The 14,123-nt window shown below is 45.9% G+C and overlaps 1 long non-coding RNA gene across 1 annotated transcript; it reads right to left on the reverse strand.

Annotated features, from left to right (window-relative positions):
- Positions 1-859: 859 nt before the first annotated feature.
- LOC115071376 lies at positions 860-4,630 on the reverse strand. Its single transcript, XR_003850460.1, has 3 exons — positions 4,547-4,630; positions 3,673-3,748; positions 860-901 (listed from the first exon to the last, which is right to left on the reverse strand). It is a non-coding gene; the product is annotated as an uncharacterized LOC115071376 (long non-coding RNA).
- Positions 4,631-14,123: the final 9,493 nt, after the last annotated feature.

Genomic DNA, 14,123 nt, shown 5'->3' on the forward strand with positions numbered 1-14,123 from the left:
CAAGAAAGCTCTAGAATTCTAAGGAGGACTGCAATATCTTGCCTTAGTATCATCCTTAGTATCATCAATCTTTCACCAAGTCTGGGGGTGTAAGTCCATGATCCCAGCTTCTCAGGAGGTTGAGGCAGGAGTGTCACAAGTTTAGTCTTGTTTGAGCTATGAAGTAAGTTCAAAGCCAGCCTAGGCAACTAAGTGAGACCCTGGAAGTTCAATCTTCGGAACTGGAAGAAAGGAAGGTGCAAAGGAGGGAAGGGAGGGAGAGAGGGAGAGGAAAAGGGAGGGAGGAAGAGAAGAAGGGAGGGAGGGAGGGAATCTTTCTTTTCCCTCACTGAAATCCTTCCCTGCTATAGTTTGTATCCAGAGCCTCCCCGTTGGCCTTCCTCATAGAACAATTCATTAGAATCTTTTGTCAAAACAGCTGAACACTTGCTGGTTATTATTAGGGCAAATCTAGAGCCTAGGCTAAACCTGAGCTGTGTTCTGACATGTCTGAGCGTGCCTGACAGCTGTGTGAGAGGCCCTCTGCCTCCTGGGAGGTAGACTAGGCTGTGGGAAATGAGATATAAGAAGCCCCAGGTTAATCCAGGAAGACAGTCTTGTTCACTGAAAAGCAACTAATTCTGAATATCCTTTAACCACACAAACTTTGGACTTCTGTTTAAATTATTTTTTATTTTATGTGTATAAGTGTTTTGCCTGTGTGTATATAAGTGCACTATGTATTTGTATGCAATGCCCTCAAAGGCCAGAAGAGGGTGTTGGATCCCTTGGAACTGGAGTTATGAACAGTTGTTAGCTGCCATGGGGGTGCTGGGAACCAAACCCAGGTCTTCTACTCGAGCAGCCAGTGCTCTTAACTGCAGAGCCATCTCTCCAGCCCCAGCTTTGGATTTCTATAGTCCTGTTGAGAAGCAAAGAGACCATAAAAACAACAACAACAACAAAAAAAAAAACCCTGGAATGACCACTTTGTGAGGTCTTATGTGAGTACACAAGGGTAGAACTTGGGGATCCTCCTGCTGGAATGTCACTCAGTAGAGGAAAAGACATAAAGTTTTATTGCTCCAGACTTCACAAAGCTTTCTGGAGTCCACAGTGCCTATACAGCCCTGTAGGAATAAGGAGAGTCAGGATAGCTCCTGGGCCTAGAAAGCCTTTGTGTTAGGAAGGGCATGGGATACAGCACCCCTTACAAATTCACTGGTCTTTGGGAGCCTGAGTGAATTCAACTTACTCTGCCATGTGCTTCAATAATTAAGTCACTTCTTATCCTTTCCTTCTCTGGATTGAATGATTCTAGTTGCAGGGGCTAGTCTATAAGAGCACCCTCCATTTTACCATCCCAGGAGGGCACTTCAGTATTCCCTGTTCACCTCTATGACCACCCCCCCAAATTATATAGCAGAGTAAACACCACTAGTGCGTCAATACTTTGGTGGGAATCTACCTATCAAATAACTGTTGCATCTCCATCAGTCATTTCCTTATGATCCATCCTTATGACTAGCTATTGGCACTGACTAAAATGGCCTAGCAGTATCTATTCAAGTTTTAGCCAATCACTCCTCCTTAGGTCTTTTTTCTACTGCCTTTGAGCCAGATCTGCCTTGTCTAGGTAATACTTCAGATGCCCAGAGTTTGTTAGTGCACACTGTTTTAATACTGAGCTTCATTCAGAATACCAAAGACTAATTCTACAATTCTCAAAATCAAAGGATCTTAATCTTCTTTTCCAGAGCACCAATGATCATCATATAAACATTGCCTGCAAATGTATTTATTCATAACAGCCACCCACACTGGGTCATTGTAAAAATGCAAATGTTTGTGTGTGTGTGTGTGTGCATTTTTGCAAAAAGAAATTGTTTAGTTTTGAGAGAAATGGTCTGGTGTAGCCTTGGCTCACCTCAAATTCACTACAGAGCTGAGAGTAACACTGAACTTCCAACCCTTCTGTCTCCACTTCCTGAGTGCTAATGTGAGGTGTGGGCTGCCACGCCTGGCTTTATGTGGTGCTGAGAATTGAACCACCACTTCACGCATGCTAGGCAAAGCACTCTACTAACTAAACTACATCCCCAGCCTTGAAAATGTTCTCAAGCATGACTACATGTTGGAGGGAAATGATGAACTAGAGGGTATATTATTGGAGGTAGAATTTTCTTTGTATACCCCCTTTAAATGGTCCTCCTCCTCTTCCTCCTCTTCCTCTTTCTTCTTCTTTGAGAAAGATCTCACTATGTAACTCTGTGGCCTAATATTTGCTGTGTAGACCAGGTTTATCTTGAACTCACAGAGTTCAACCTGTCTCTGCCTCTCAAGTGCTAGGATTAAAGGCATGCTCCATCATGGCAGGCTCTTAATACTTTAAAACAATATTTTATTATTTTTATTTTAAGTGTATGAGTGTATTGCTTGCACCTGTGTCATGTGATGCCTGACTAGGTCAGAAGAGGGCATTGGATCCCCTGGAACTGGAATCATAGATGGTTGTTAGCCACCATGTGGGTGCTGGGAACCGAACCTGGCCCTCTGCAAGAGCAGCCAATGCTCTTAACCACTGAGCGATCTCTCCAGCCCCTCTTTCTACTTTAAAAAGTGCATTTATATATGACTTTTCCAATTGAGCTTCTAAAAGTTTAGTTCTAAAAGAGCAAAACAAAACCCAGCAAAAAAACATGACACAGCCCTAATCCCATGAGCAATGAACCTGGCAAGTGCCTATAGCTGCTGCTGTACTCTGTGGAGTCAAATGTCCACCGTGCCACCAGCCCAACAGAATGCTTTACTGCATTCAAGTTGGATTATGCAATGACCTGCCTGGCTCCCAGCCCTCACAGCACTCTCCCCCATAACTAGGGCAACATGACTTCCGTTTGTTGACTCGTCGCTAGGCCCTGGCCCCAGGACTAATCCCACTCCTTGTCTGGAGGGATTTTAAGGGCCAACAGCTTGGGTTACTTGGCCTCAGTCAGTCTGGTTGCTAGGTGTGTTCTGGTCTTCATGTTCTCTTGGCAGCATAGTCCAGACCTCTGGTGGGGACACAGATCTCCATTTTTAGCCTGCCTGAGTTTGAAATCCATAGAGGCACAGATACCTGTGAGATGAGAAGCTGTTCCAGACCACCTCTCCTCTTACACCTATGTATTCACTAACTACAGTTACCAAACACCTCTGGTGTGTAGGCTATCAAACCAGGTGTGAGGCAGAAAGCAAGCAATAAGGGAAGGATTGCACCAGGGCAGTGTAATAATGAAGACCAGCTCCAAGGGCTCTCATGCAGAGAGGCAGGTGCAGCCAGAGGGAGGCATAAGGAAGGTCTGTCTTTAGTCTTAGGCAAGGAGATAAGGAGCAGACTGGATGTGATCTCAGAGGGAGATTGTGTGGGTGTGAAGACTGGTGAGTGGTGGGATTTCAGTAGCTCCAGGCAGGACAGTCCAGGTCAAGGAAGTAGGCTGAGTGCAACCACAAAAGAGAGAGCCTTTGCTCTTCCCATTCCTGGGACAGTGGACGGTGAAAGCAGCTGGCCCTGAGAAGCAGTTCTACATATGATTTCTCTGTTTGAAATGCCACCATCCCACCACCATGTCTGTCTGGTGGACCTCTACTTTCTCATTGCTGTGAGAAAATAACACAAGCAACTTAAGGAAGGGTAGGTTTATTTTGGCTCACAGTTTGAAGTGAAAACAGTCCATCACAGCAGGGTAGGTGTGGCAGTGGGAGTGTGAGGGAGCTGGTCACCTTGTATCTGCAGTCAAGAAACAAAGATGAATGCCCTTGGTATGCTTCTTCCTTTTTATTAGTGCAGGCCCCAGTTCATGGGATGTCCTCACTCTTGTTCAAGGTGGGTCTTCTCTCCTTAAACCTCTCTGGAAACACCTTCAAAAACACCCCCAGCTGTGTCTCCTGGGTAATTCTAACTTCAGTCAGGTTGGCTATGAAGATCAATCATAACGCTAATCTCAAAACTATGACTCCTCCACAGGATGTCCACAGTGGCCATTTCAGGCCAGATTAGTTCTCAGTTCTAGAGAGGTGGGCAAATTCAGAAGTTTAGTGAGTGTGCTCTGCTCCCATTTGCTAAGGTTCAGGTTACTTTCTTGTGTGAAATGTTGGGGGATGAGCCCTAGGGCCTTCCCTGTGCTAGGTAGGTGCTCTGCTATTGAACCACAGCCACTAAAGTCAAACTCTGGTTCAGCAACTGCCTGAGTCATCTTAAATAAGTCACTTACTCTCTCTCTGAGCCTCAGTTTTTAACCATCTGTAAAATGGCCTGATAATGACCTTGAGGTCACCATAAAGAGGAAGCAAGTTAGTGTGACTGAAGGAAGTCCAGCCTGAGCCTGCTCTTGTGACTTACAACCCTGGGCTGCGCCTTCTCTAGACTCACTCTTTGTGGCCAGGGGTATTCATCTCTAAATCTGTCTGCAGCAATTACAAAATGTTGTTCAACCCAAATTCAAAGGAAAAATGCATGCAAAAAGAAAAGGAGAGGTGGAAAAGAAGCCACAATGGGTGGCCTAAGTTCCCCTAAACCTCCACCCACCTCTTCAAGTGGGGTCTGGACGCTGGATTCCCAGGCTGCTTTGCCGTCGCCGACCGAGCCTTGCACCGTCCGGAGGTGAGCCAGCTCCTGCCACCCGCCCTCACCTCCGCCCCCCCCACACAGCCCTCCCCCCCGCCCCCCCCACACCCCCCTCCCCCGCCGGCCCGCAGCCGGCCCGCACGGGCGGAGCAGGAAGGGGAGCCGGCTCCCGGCACCCAGATCCTTAACTGCCGCTTCCAAAGCCCCGGCTGATCCTAATCAGTGTGGGAAAGGAGCGCCCGGGCCCAGCCCGCCGCCGGAGACGCCGCCTCTTTTCATAAACTTTATCGCCGCTGTGCATAACCCCTGATAAAGCACCATAAATAAACGAGCAGGCCAGTGTGCGGCGGGCGGGAGGCTGCCTCAGCGCACGCCCTGCCTTGGCCCGGTAGTCCCCGGGGGAAATGAATCATGTGCCAAGCTCTAAAGGGATCTGCGCTCTCCCCCTCTGCAGCCTCACGCTATAAATAAGAATTCGAGCTTCCCCTCCTTGGCATTCATGAGTTTCCTTGTGGCTGCCGGGCCACCCGTCTGGCCTGGAAGCTAGAAGTGTTCTTGCTTACCCTCGTGCCTCAGGTCAAGTTCCTTGGGCCTGGGTTGGACCTGGGCATGTGGCTCCATTATCACAAGTTCCCTTGGCTCTTGCACAACCCTTTGGGTGGAGCAGAAAAGGGAGGGGACACGAAGGAAGGCTTGAAGTCTTTAGAGGCAGGTGAGCATGAAAAGCTGGTTTCACAAGAGTGGCAGTGGGCAGTAGACCCTTGCGCATCCACAGCCTGCTACAGCCAAGTTTTAGCAGGAGCCCTGGATGCCAGGCTGGCCTGCTTCCAGCTGACTTAGAGGCCAAGGGAGAGCAAATTCCCTGACTGAATGGGAAGGTGGGGTGGGGCAGCTTGGGGGCAAAGGCTTCCCACGCGAGAGAGTGTTTAAAAGACTGAAAGAAAAAAACAAAAAACTTGAAGATCTATTTGGAATTATGTGCATGTATATGTGCCTGGGGGTGTGAATGTGAATTCAGGTGTCCCTGTGCCAAAAGAGGGTGTTGGATCCCCTGGACCTGGAGTTATAGGTGGCTAACAGTGTGTGCTCTTAACCACTGAGCTGTATCTTTCCAGTCCTTGAAATTTTTACTTGAGGGATCCCTACATTAACCAATGGTACAATTTGGAACCAAGCTTGAGCATTACACCGGGAGTATAAAGGTATCTAGAAAGACAAGTGTGCAGAGCTGCCCAGATTACAGCAGCTCACCCCTAAGGCCCAGTTTTCTAGCCCAGCTGCAGCCACCTGGCTCTGTGGCCTCTACAACCAATACTTCTCCCTGGGCCACTTTTCCCATGTTCTCTAAAAGCTCTTCTGACTTGCCTTCTCTGTGGGAAGCACTATCCTTCTTATAAACACTTCACATTTCTTGGGTGTCTTGTCACCATCCCCTCTGATGAAACACTGCTATGTCTAGTTGAAAAACACCAGAGCTTGGACAGTTTCCATAACTGACCCCTGCTTCCTGAGAGCAGCACTAGACTTTCCCTCACAGTGGCTGCCAAGGTTCAGGGAATTCCAACCAAGATGCAGTCAGCCTGTAAAGGGGAAGGAATTAAAAATAAAACCCAGTAAATGCTAACAAGCATCAGCCCTTCTCTGACCCCAAATGTAAGCTCCATTGTGGCAGTAGCTCTGCTTCCTATGGGGTGGACCAGTTGTCTCAAAACAGCTATTCCAGAATGTTCAGATGTTGCCTTCAGTGGGGAGCAAGCCTGAGGGGGAAGGAGCCTCTGATGGCAGTTCTATAGAGAGTACTACCTAGAGGTCCTCATAAGACTCTTTTTAAAAAATGTTTGTTTTTATTTTCTACATATAAATATTTCATCTGTGTGTATGTAAGTGCACCACCTGCATGCAGTACCTGTGGAGACCAGAAGAGGGTGTCAGATCCCCTGGAACTGGAATTACAGATGGTTGTTAGTTGCCATGTGGGTGCTGGGAACGGAACCCAGGCCCTCTGCAAGAGCAATCAGTGCTTTTAATTGCTGAGCCAGTTCTCCAGTCCCCTCATAGATTCTGTTTGGTTAACACTGGGAGTGTGGGTTGGGAGCAAACCCTTCTAAGCCAGGCTGAGAAAAGGAGCTCACTGGAAACAGATGTGAACAAAGGCCTGGTTCTTCCAGAACCCATTTGTGACACTGTATGTCCCTGGGAACATGTGGCCCCAGCCAGCCTTCATTTCCTGATCTCTGGACAGAAGGCCGCTCAGTCTTATTTCTTTCATTTGCATAATGTCACAAAATGAGGCACATTGTACTGTCATTTGTTGAGCAATATTGGCAAGAGGTTCCAGCTGCAGTTGGAGTTGAGTTCTTAAAAAGGAACAAGCACCATGCCATCTCAGTCACCGATTCATTAGGATTCAGCATGATCCACTGTCTGGGCCTTAGTTTCCCTACCTGATCAGCCTGCGAGTTTTAGAAGTTTCTTTCCATGGTGTAGTGCTGGGACTTGACATGGGACTATCTTAAGAAGAAGCAAGATTTTAAACTTTCCAGAACATAAATAGGTTACAAGAAATATCTAAACATAATTCTTCAAAATTGTTCTTGCTTCCAATTTTGTCTACTGTTATAAAAGTCAGCAATCAAAGAAAAACAGGAGAAAACATCAAAATGTAAGAGTGAGCATCAATAAGGTGTACTAGCTGTGTTAGGCTTTTCATTTCTGTAACAAAATGCCTGACAACAACAGTTTAAAACGAGGAAACTATTTGTCTTTCTTTGGGATTTTTTTTGGCTGTTTCCAAGGGTTTCAGTCCATTGACTTCGTTGCTTTAGGCTTATGGTAAGGCAGAAACATCATGACTGAAGGGAATGGTGGAGGGAAAGCTGCCCACCTGATGGTACTCAGGAAGTAAAGAGAAACAGGAAGGGCTGAGATGAGTTCTGTTGGCGCACATGCCCCACTTCCTCCAGCAGGACCCTCTCTCTCATTAATGCCTTCATAGTATGACTCCAACAGGGGTTAATCCATCAATTAGGTCAGAACCTTCAGGATCCAACAGATTCTCAAATGATTAGACCCACCAAACTAAGGACCAAGACTATACATGAGACTTTGAGGGGGACAATTCATATCTATACCTTAATACTTTCTAATTATTTTTACAAGAGGCACTCCACTGTAGCGGTTCTGAATCTTTGACAGTTACAGAACTTTATAGAATATAAAGAAAATCATATCCATTCCATACCTATGGACAAGCAAATTATCTACTTGTGTTGCAAATCATTTGAAGCCTCATTCAAGGACCCTTGTTAAGAAGTCCAGCTCTAGCTGGTGGTGCATGCCTTTAGTCCCAGCACTTGGGAGGCAGAGGCAGGTGCATTTGTGTGAGTTCAAGGCCAGCCTGGTCTACATAGTGAGTTCCAGGACAGCTGGGGCTACAGGGAGACCCTGTCTCAAAAAGACCAAAAAAAAAAAAAAAAGAAGAAGAAGAAGTTGTCCAGCTCTAGGGGGCTCAGCAGTTAAGAGCAGTAGCTGCTCTTGCAGAGGACCCAAGTTCAGTTCCCAGCACCCACATGACAGCTAACAACCATCCATGGTCTCCAGTTCCAGGGGAATCCAACACCCTCTTCTGACCTCCACGGGCATTGCACATAACAGTGAGTATACTTATATACATGCAGGCAATACACTCATACACATGAACAAAAATAATAAATAAAATAGTTTAGAAAAAAGAATTCCAGCTCTGGAGGATAATAAAATGCTGAGTCTGTGTTTCCTAATCCATAAAGAGGAAATACTACTACCCCTCAGCCCCGTTCATGGAGGAGAGGGGCAGGGGATAAATAGATCTGTGCTATTAAAACCTGTTGGTTCTCTGCCTGGCAGGCATGTAATATTAATGCAGTCCCATTACCATCATCTGCGGTCATTCCCTATTCTGCTACGTGGATGTAAATTTCTTTACAAGACAGAAGCAGCCCTGTCTGTGAAATTCCCGAGGCAAACCCTTCTGGTAAGCCAGCACTGTAAGTTTTCAGACTTGCCTGTTAGAAGCATAATGAGTCCCCACGGAGACCAAAGGGAAGGCAGGAGAGCTCTGCAGGCTCTCAGAAGGTAATAATTGCTGGGGCAGGAATGCACAAAACGATACCCTTGTGGCTTTAAAAGTCAATGCAACTTTCCCAAGCATCCTCCCTTTTCCCAGAGTAGGTTGTAATAGTAGAGAAATCAACTCACTGAAAGAAAAGCAAGGTTTAGGGGAAAAGCTTTTGATGAAGTTTCATTAAATAAGGTCAGTCCATGTGGGGCAAGGAACCAGGCCTGAACTTCTATATCACTAGTCGAATGAAGGGGTTAGATTAGATCTCATGGTCTTTCATCTTCCTGGGCTCGTAAATCCTTTGGGGGCCCAACATAAGCTGTGGTTCCTGGCCATAGGAAGTACACATGTGCTGGACACCGTAACTAACATCCCTTTCCTTACATTTGGGGACCTCACAGCGTCCTCCATTGTAGACTCTCCATAGAAACTGAGCTTTCCTCTCTCTGGGGCCTCTTGTGCTTAATTGACTTCAGGCAATTAAGGAATGGTCTTGACCATTCCTCGGAGCCTCTGCAAACAGATGAAAGAGCCTACGGACACTGAAAATGATTGTGCTTTAAGCACCCAATTGTGGCTCTGTTTGAAAAGCACCATCCAAATAAGCTCTGCAGACTCCTGAAACTATAAACCAGAGAGACTGGGAATGGGGAGCATGGGAGGCCTAGAGAATACAAGGAGAAAGCTGGGCACATGGTTAAAACACGCAGAGAGCACAGGCTCTGAAGCTTGCACTAAGGGTCTCAAGACACATGGGAGAAGAGCATTCTTCCCCCACTGTAGAAAGTAGAAGGGGGAGCTAAGCAGCTTCTCAGCACACGGAGGCGCTCTTTCTGCAGCCCTGTGCAGACCTTATTGAGTGTTCTTCCTGCCTCAAGGCTGGTCCTACCCCAGTTCCATCTCTCCATCAATACAGCCCTAGAGTAAAGGTGACCTGGAACAGGGCTGTAGTCAGCCTGTCAGGCCTCAGGCCTCAAGTGACAAAGCATTTTCAGAGCTGTAAATCCCAATCCTTGGGATTTGGGGGAGTTATTTATTACTGCAGCAGAGCCAAGTCTCATTTACCAATACACCACCATCCCCAGAAAGAAAAAAGAGGCTCATAGTGGTCCTCACTAACCTGAAGAGCCACTGATTCTAGCACCAGCCAAAGTCAGCAGGGCCATTGTTCTCACATCTTGAAACCTCTTTTCCTCTTCCTGGCACTGTCAATAGGATGCTCTGTAATGCAATCAGTATCACCTAAGTCCCCTAAAGCTCAGGGAAGAGCTGGTGGCCCAACAGTCATAACACCTGCAGTGGGTTAAAGGGCGGCCCCTCAGAAGGTATGTCTAAGTAAGTACTTGTGAGTAGGTTTTTATTTGGAAAAAGGTATTTGCAAATGTAATTTAGTTAAGGCTGTCTCAATGAGATCATCTCCCGTCACCTAAGTGCAGCTTCCTAACTCCAGTGACAAGTGTTCTTATAAGAGATGATGACCAAGGAGAGGCTGGGATGATTCAAACACAGAACCAAGAACTCTGGTAGCCAGCAGAGCACAAAGAATCAAAGGAAGGTTCTCCCTAGGAGTCCATGGTGAGAGCCTGTGGCCCTACTGACAACCTGTCTTTGGACTTCTGGCTTCTGGAACTATTAGAAAATGAAGTTCTATTGTGCTGAGTCACCTAGATTGCAGCAATTTGTTATCGTAACCAGAGAAAATTCATACTCCACCTTAGCAAAATATCTTTTCCTGTGCTCCTGTCTGATAGAATTCTTAAAGGCTACTAACCAGTATGCTAATGGACTGGGAAGAAAGGCTGCCTTTCTCTCTATCTGGTCCCTAGAGCAGGGCCTCAATTATGTTTAGAGGGGGAGAATGCCAGCTCACAAAACCTGACTGGCCTGCTTCCTCTCAGAGGAGGCACCAGCCTGGAGAGAGGCTGAGTCCTTGATTATGGACTATGCAGAAAGCGATGCTCAAAATAAACAGCTCCTGGAATCCAGGCTCAGGGGAGGTTTGCAGATCACATCCTCATGCTGGAGAGAGGTCCTGGAGTTCACCTTTTTCAGGCAGGGTTTGCATAGGGAGAAGAGAATCAGTAGAATATTTTGATATCTTGACTTGTTTCTTATGCTGGGGATCATAAGGGGAAGATCTGCCCATAGTTACCAAGTAGGAGCTGATTCCAGCTCTCCAGTCCAGCACAGGAAGGCTTTTACTTCTCCAAAGAGCAATGGTGTTCAGCCTGTTTAGTTTTGCCCCAGGAATAGAGACTTCCAACACAGTGTACCTGGATCCTTTGTAAGCCCTCGGCAATCTTGTTTGAGGAACGAACCTACACACCACATCATTTTATTTTATTTCATCTTATTTTTGAGGCAGGACTTCATTATGTAGCCCAGCCTGACTTCAAACTCACTACGTAGCCCAGGCTGGCCCCAAACATGACATCTTCCTACTTCAGCCTGCTGAGTACTGGGATTATGGACATGTACTACCAAACCTGGCTCCATGCCATTTTAATATTTTTAAATTTTACATTTATTTGTTTTATTTTTAGTGTGTGTGTGTGTGTGTGTGTGTGTGTGTGTGTGTGTGTGTGTATACTCCTATCTAATAGAATTCTTAAAGTCATGTTGTGAAAGTACGAGGACAGCTTTCAAGAGTTGGTTCTCTCCTTCCACCAGGGACTGAACTCAGGTTGTCAGGTTTAGTGACAAGCTCTCTTACCTGTTGAGCCATTTTGCCAGCCCTCCATGTCTTTTTTTTTTTTTTTTTTTTTTTTTTTTTTTTTTTTTTTTTTTTTCATGCAGAGCAAGAGCTCGCCTAGAGCTGGTTATGTAGACCAGGCCAGACTTGATCTCACAGAAATCCACCTGCCTCTGCCTCCAGAGTGCTGGGATTAAAGGCAGGTGCCATCACACCTGGCCCTGCTATATCACTTTAAACTCTCAAAATGCATGCTTATTTCACACCAAATGTCCTCTTTTAGTTTTAATATTCTTCATGGTTACTGTATAAATGTTATGTTTGAATGTAATTGTGTGTGAATAAAATGTTTGATTTTATTTTTTTTCTACAATGTTTTTAGTTACCATCACAGGAATCAAGGAAAAGCTAGCCAATCAACTATTTTCAAAGGAAATAAATTTTTACTGATTAATAAGATTCACATTATGCTTCTTTTTGACGGATTTAATTCACATTTTATTAGCTTCAAGTTTATCTTTTAATTTTTGGATTGGGACGTGGGAAGTGTTAAGTCAGTAGGTGAGGTTGGGAAATGGGCAGAACTGAATCAGTGAGTGCAAATTCTAGCAAAGTCTTTGACTGTGGGAAAGTGAAGATGAGGGTAGCCACAGGAGACACTATGCTAGGCACTGAGCCAGGCACCACTGTATGCATAAAGTCCTCTTAAGGCTTGAAGCCAACCTGGATGGAGCCAGATTACAAACAACTTCGACTTTGTGTGTCCTTACCTCTACCTGCCACCTGCACCTGGGAAGCCACAGGGACATTCCTGACTGAATTCTTGCTTCTGCACAGCTCCCTTGACATGGCTAGGAGTCTTGTGCCTACCCACACCCCTCTCCATCTGTTTGTATGGCCCAGAGCCAGCCAAGATAGGGCCTTGCATGGGAGGGAAGATAAGGCAGGCACCATTCCAGAGCCAGGGTGGCTGGGATTCATTCCCCCAGGAAATGACTGTGCAGCATTGATGTCTGCACCTCCCAGGCCAGGGCACTCTAGGAGAAAGCATTCCAGCGTTCACTGCACCAGACACCCGGGACACAGAAGAGCTGATGGTCAAGAGCACATGCATTGGATGGAAACAAACAGCTCAGGCTACAAACAAGATAAGTAGGCAGATGATTCAAATGGTACCTCCTCAGCTGACTTGACCATCATGAAGCATCAGTGCATGGAATGATTCTAGAAGTCTGAAGGAATGGGAGTGTGGTATATTATAATCTCCCCCTTTAGGATGAATTTCACAACTGTTCCAGATGGCAGCAAGGACTCATTACCTCTATTTTAAGCTGTAGAGCAGAAGGGCCACTCCCTCAAGGATGCACAGCTAGGAATTAAGGAAACCAAGGAGTCTATAGCTTAGGTCTCCAGACTCTGAGAAAAACCTCCAGGCCACTGAGCCCAGCAGATCTACCACCCCAAAGACACAGCTCTTAGGGAGAGTGGGAACATATCAAAAAGACAGTTTGAAAGGGTGCCCACTGATCAAATCTCTGACAACCCATTTGTCAAAATAAATAATGATGGTAACAGATTATAATAACAATGGATTATAACCATGATAATAGTGGATTATAGCTTGTGCTGGATAGTTTTAGTGTCAACTTGACACACCTGGGTTAAGGGAGCCTCAATTGAGGAATTGCCTCCATTGGACTGGCCTGTGGCTATGTCTGTGGGGCATCTTCTTGACTGTTGAGTGATGTGGGAGGGCCCAGCCTGTCGTGGGTGATGCCACCCCTGGGCAGGTGGGCCTGTGTTGCATAAGAAGGCAGGCTGAGCAGGGGCTGGAGAACAACCCAGTAAGCAGTGTTCCTCCATGGCCTGTGCTCCAGCTCCTGCCTCCAGGTTCCAGCCCAGAGTTCCTACCTTGGGCTCCCTGATGAACTGTGACCTGGGAGATGTAAGACAAAATAAACCCTTTCCTCCCTAAGTTGGTATTGGTCAGAGTATTTTGTCACAGCAATGGAGAAACAAACTAGAACATGCCTATTGACTAAAATAGGAATGTGTAAGCCCAGACTAGTATGAATAAAGAAAGGAAAGAGAAAGCTTTTCCTTACAGCAAAATCCCAACCCACAAATGAAGAGAGGATGGGATTTGAAAAATAATTGTTCAGTAACCACCAGAGTAATAATTCAGCCAGGTACATCAATAGATATGAAAGCCAGTGGGTGAAAATTTATTAAGAAATGTGAAATTTACAGTTTCAGCGCACCTCCACCACAAATTCTTTTTAACTACAAAGGTAAAGTAGTAATTTTATAGTGAAAAATCTCTACAAACACCATCTCAACTGCACGATTAAAATGAATTATCACTACAATGAATGAGTCAAACAGAAACCACAAGCCCACCTGATCAGATGTATCCAGAACACAGCCCCACACTGTGATCTTCCTACCAAAAATGTATGGCCTAGGTCTAAGGAGGGACTATCAGACAAATCCAAACTGAGGCACATTTACTTACGGACCCATATGCAATAGTCAACATGGCAACGTTATAAAAGCCAAGGAAAAACTGAGCCACTCCACTGGGTGGAGGAGACTAAGGCTAGAGAACCATACACAGGTGGCGATCCAGATCACATCCTTCCTAGAAAACATTATTTGGTTGACTGACAAAACTTGAATGGCACTGAAGACTGTTGGGCATGATGTTTCGGTGTGAACTTCCTTGTGTTGTTGACTACATGACAGTT

The sequence above is a fragment of the Nannospalax galili genome, unplaced genomic scaffold (assembly GCF_000622305.1).
Source record: "Nannospalax galili isolate Female #2095 unplaced genomic scaffold, S.galili_v1.0 scaffold599, whole genome shotgun sequence".
In the NCBI taxonomy this organism is placed as follows: Eukaryota; Metazoa; Chordata; class Mammalia; order Rodentia; family Spalacidae; genus Nannospalax; species Nannospalax galili.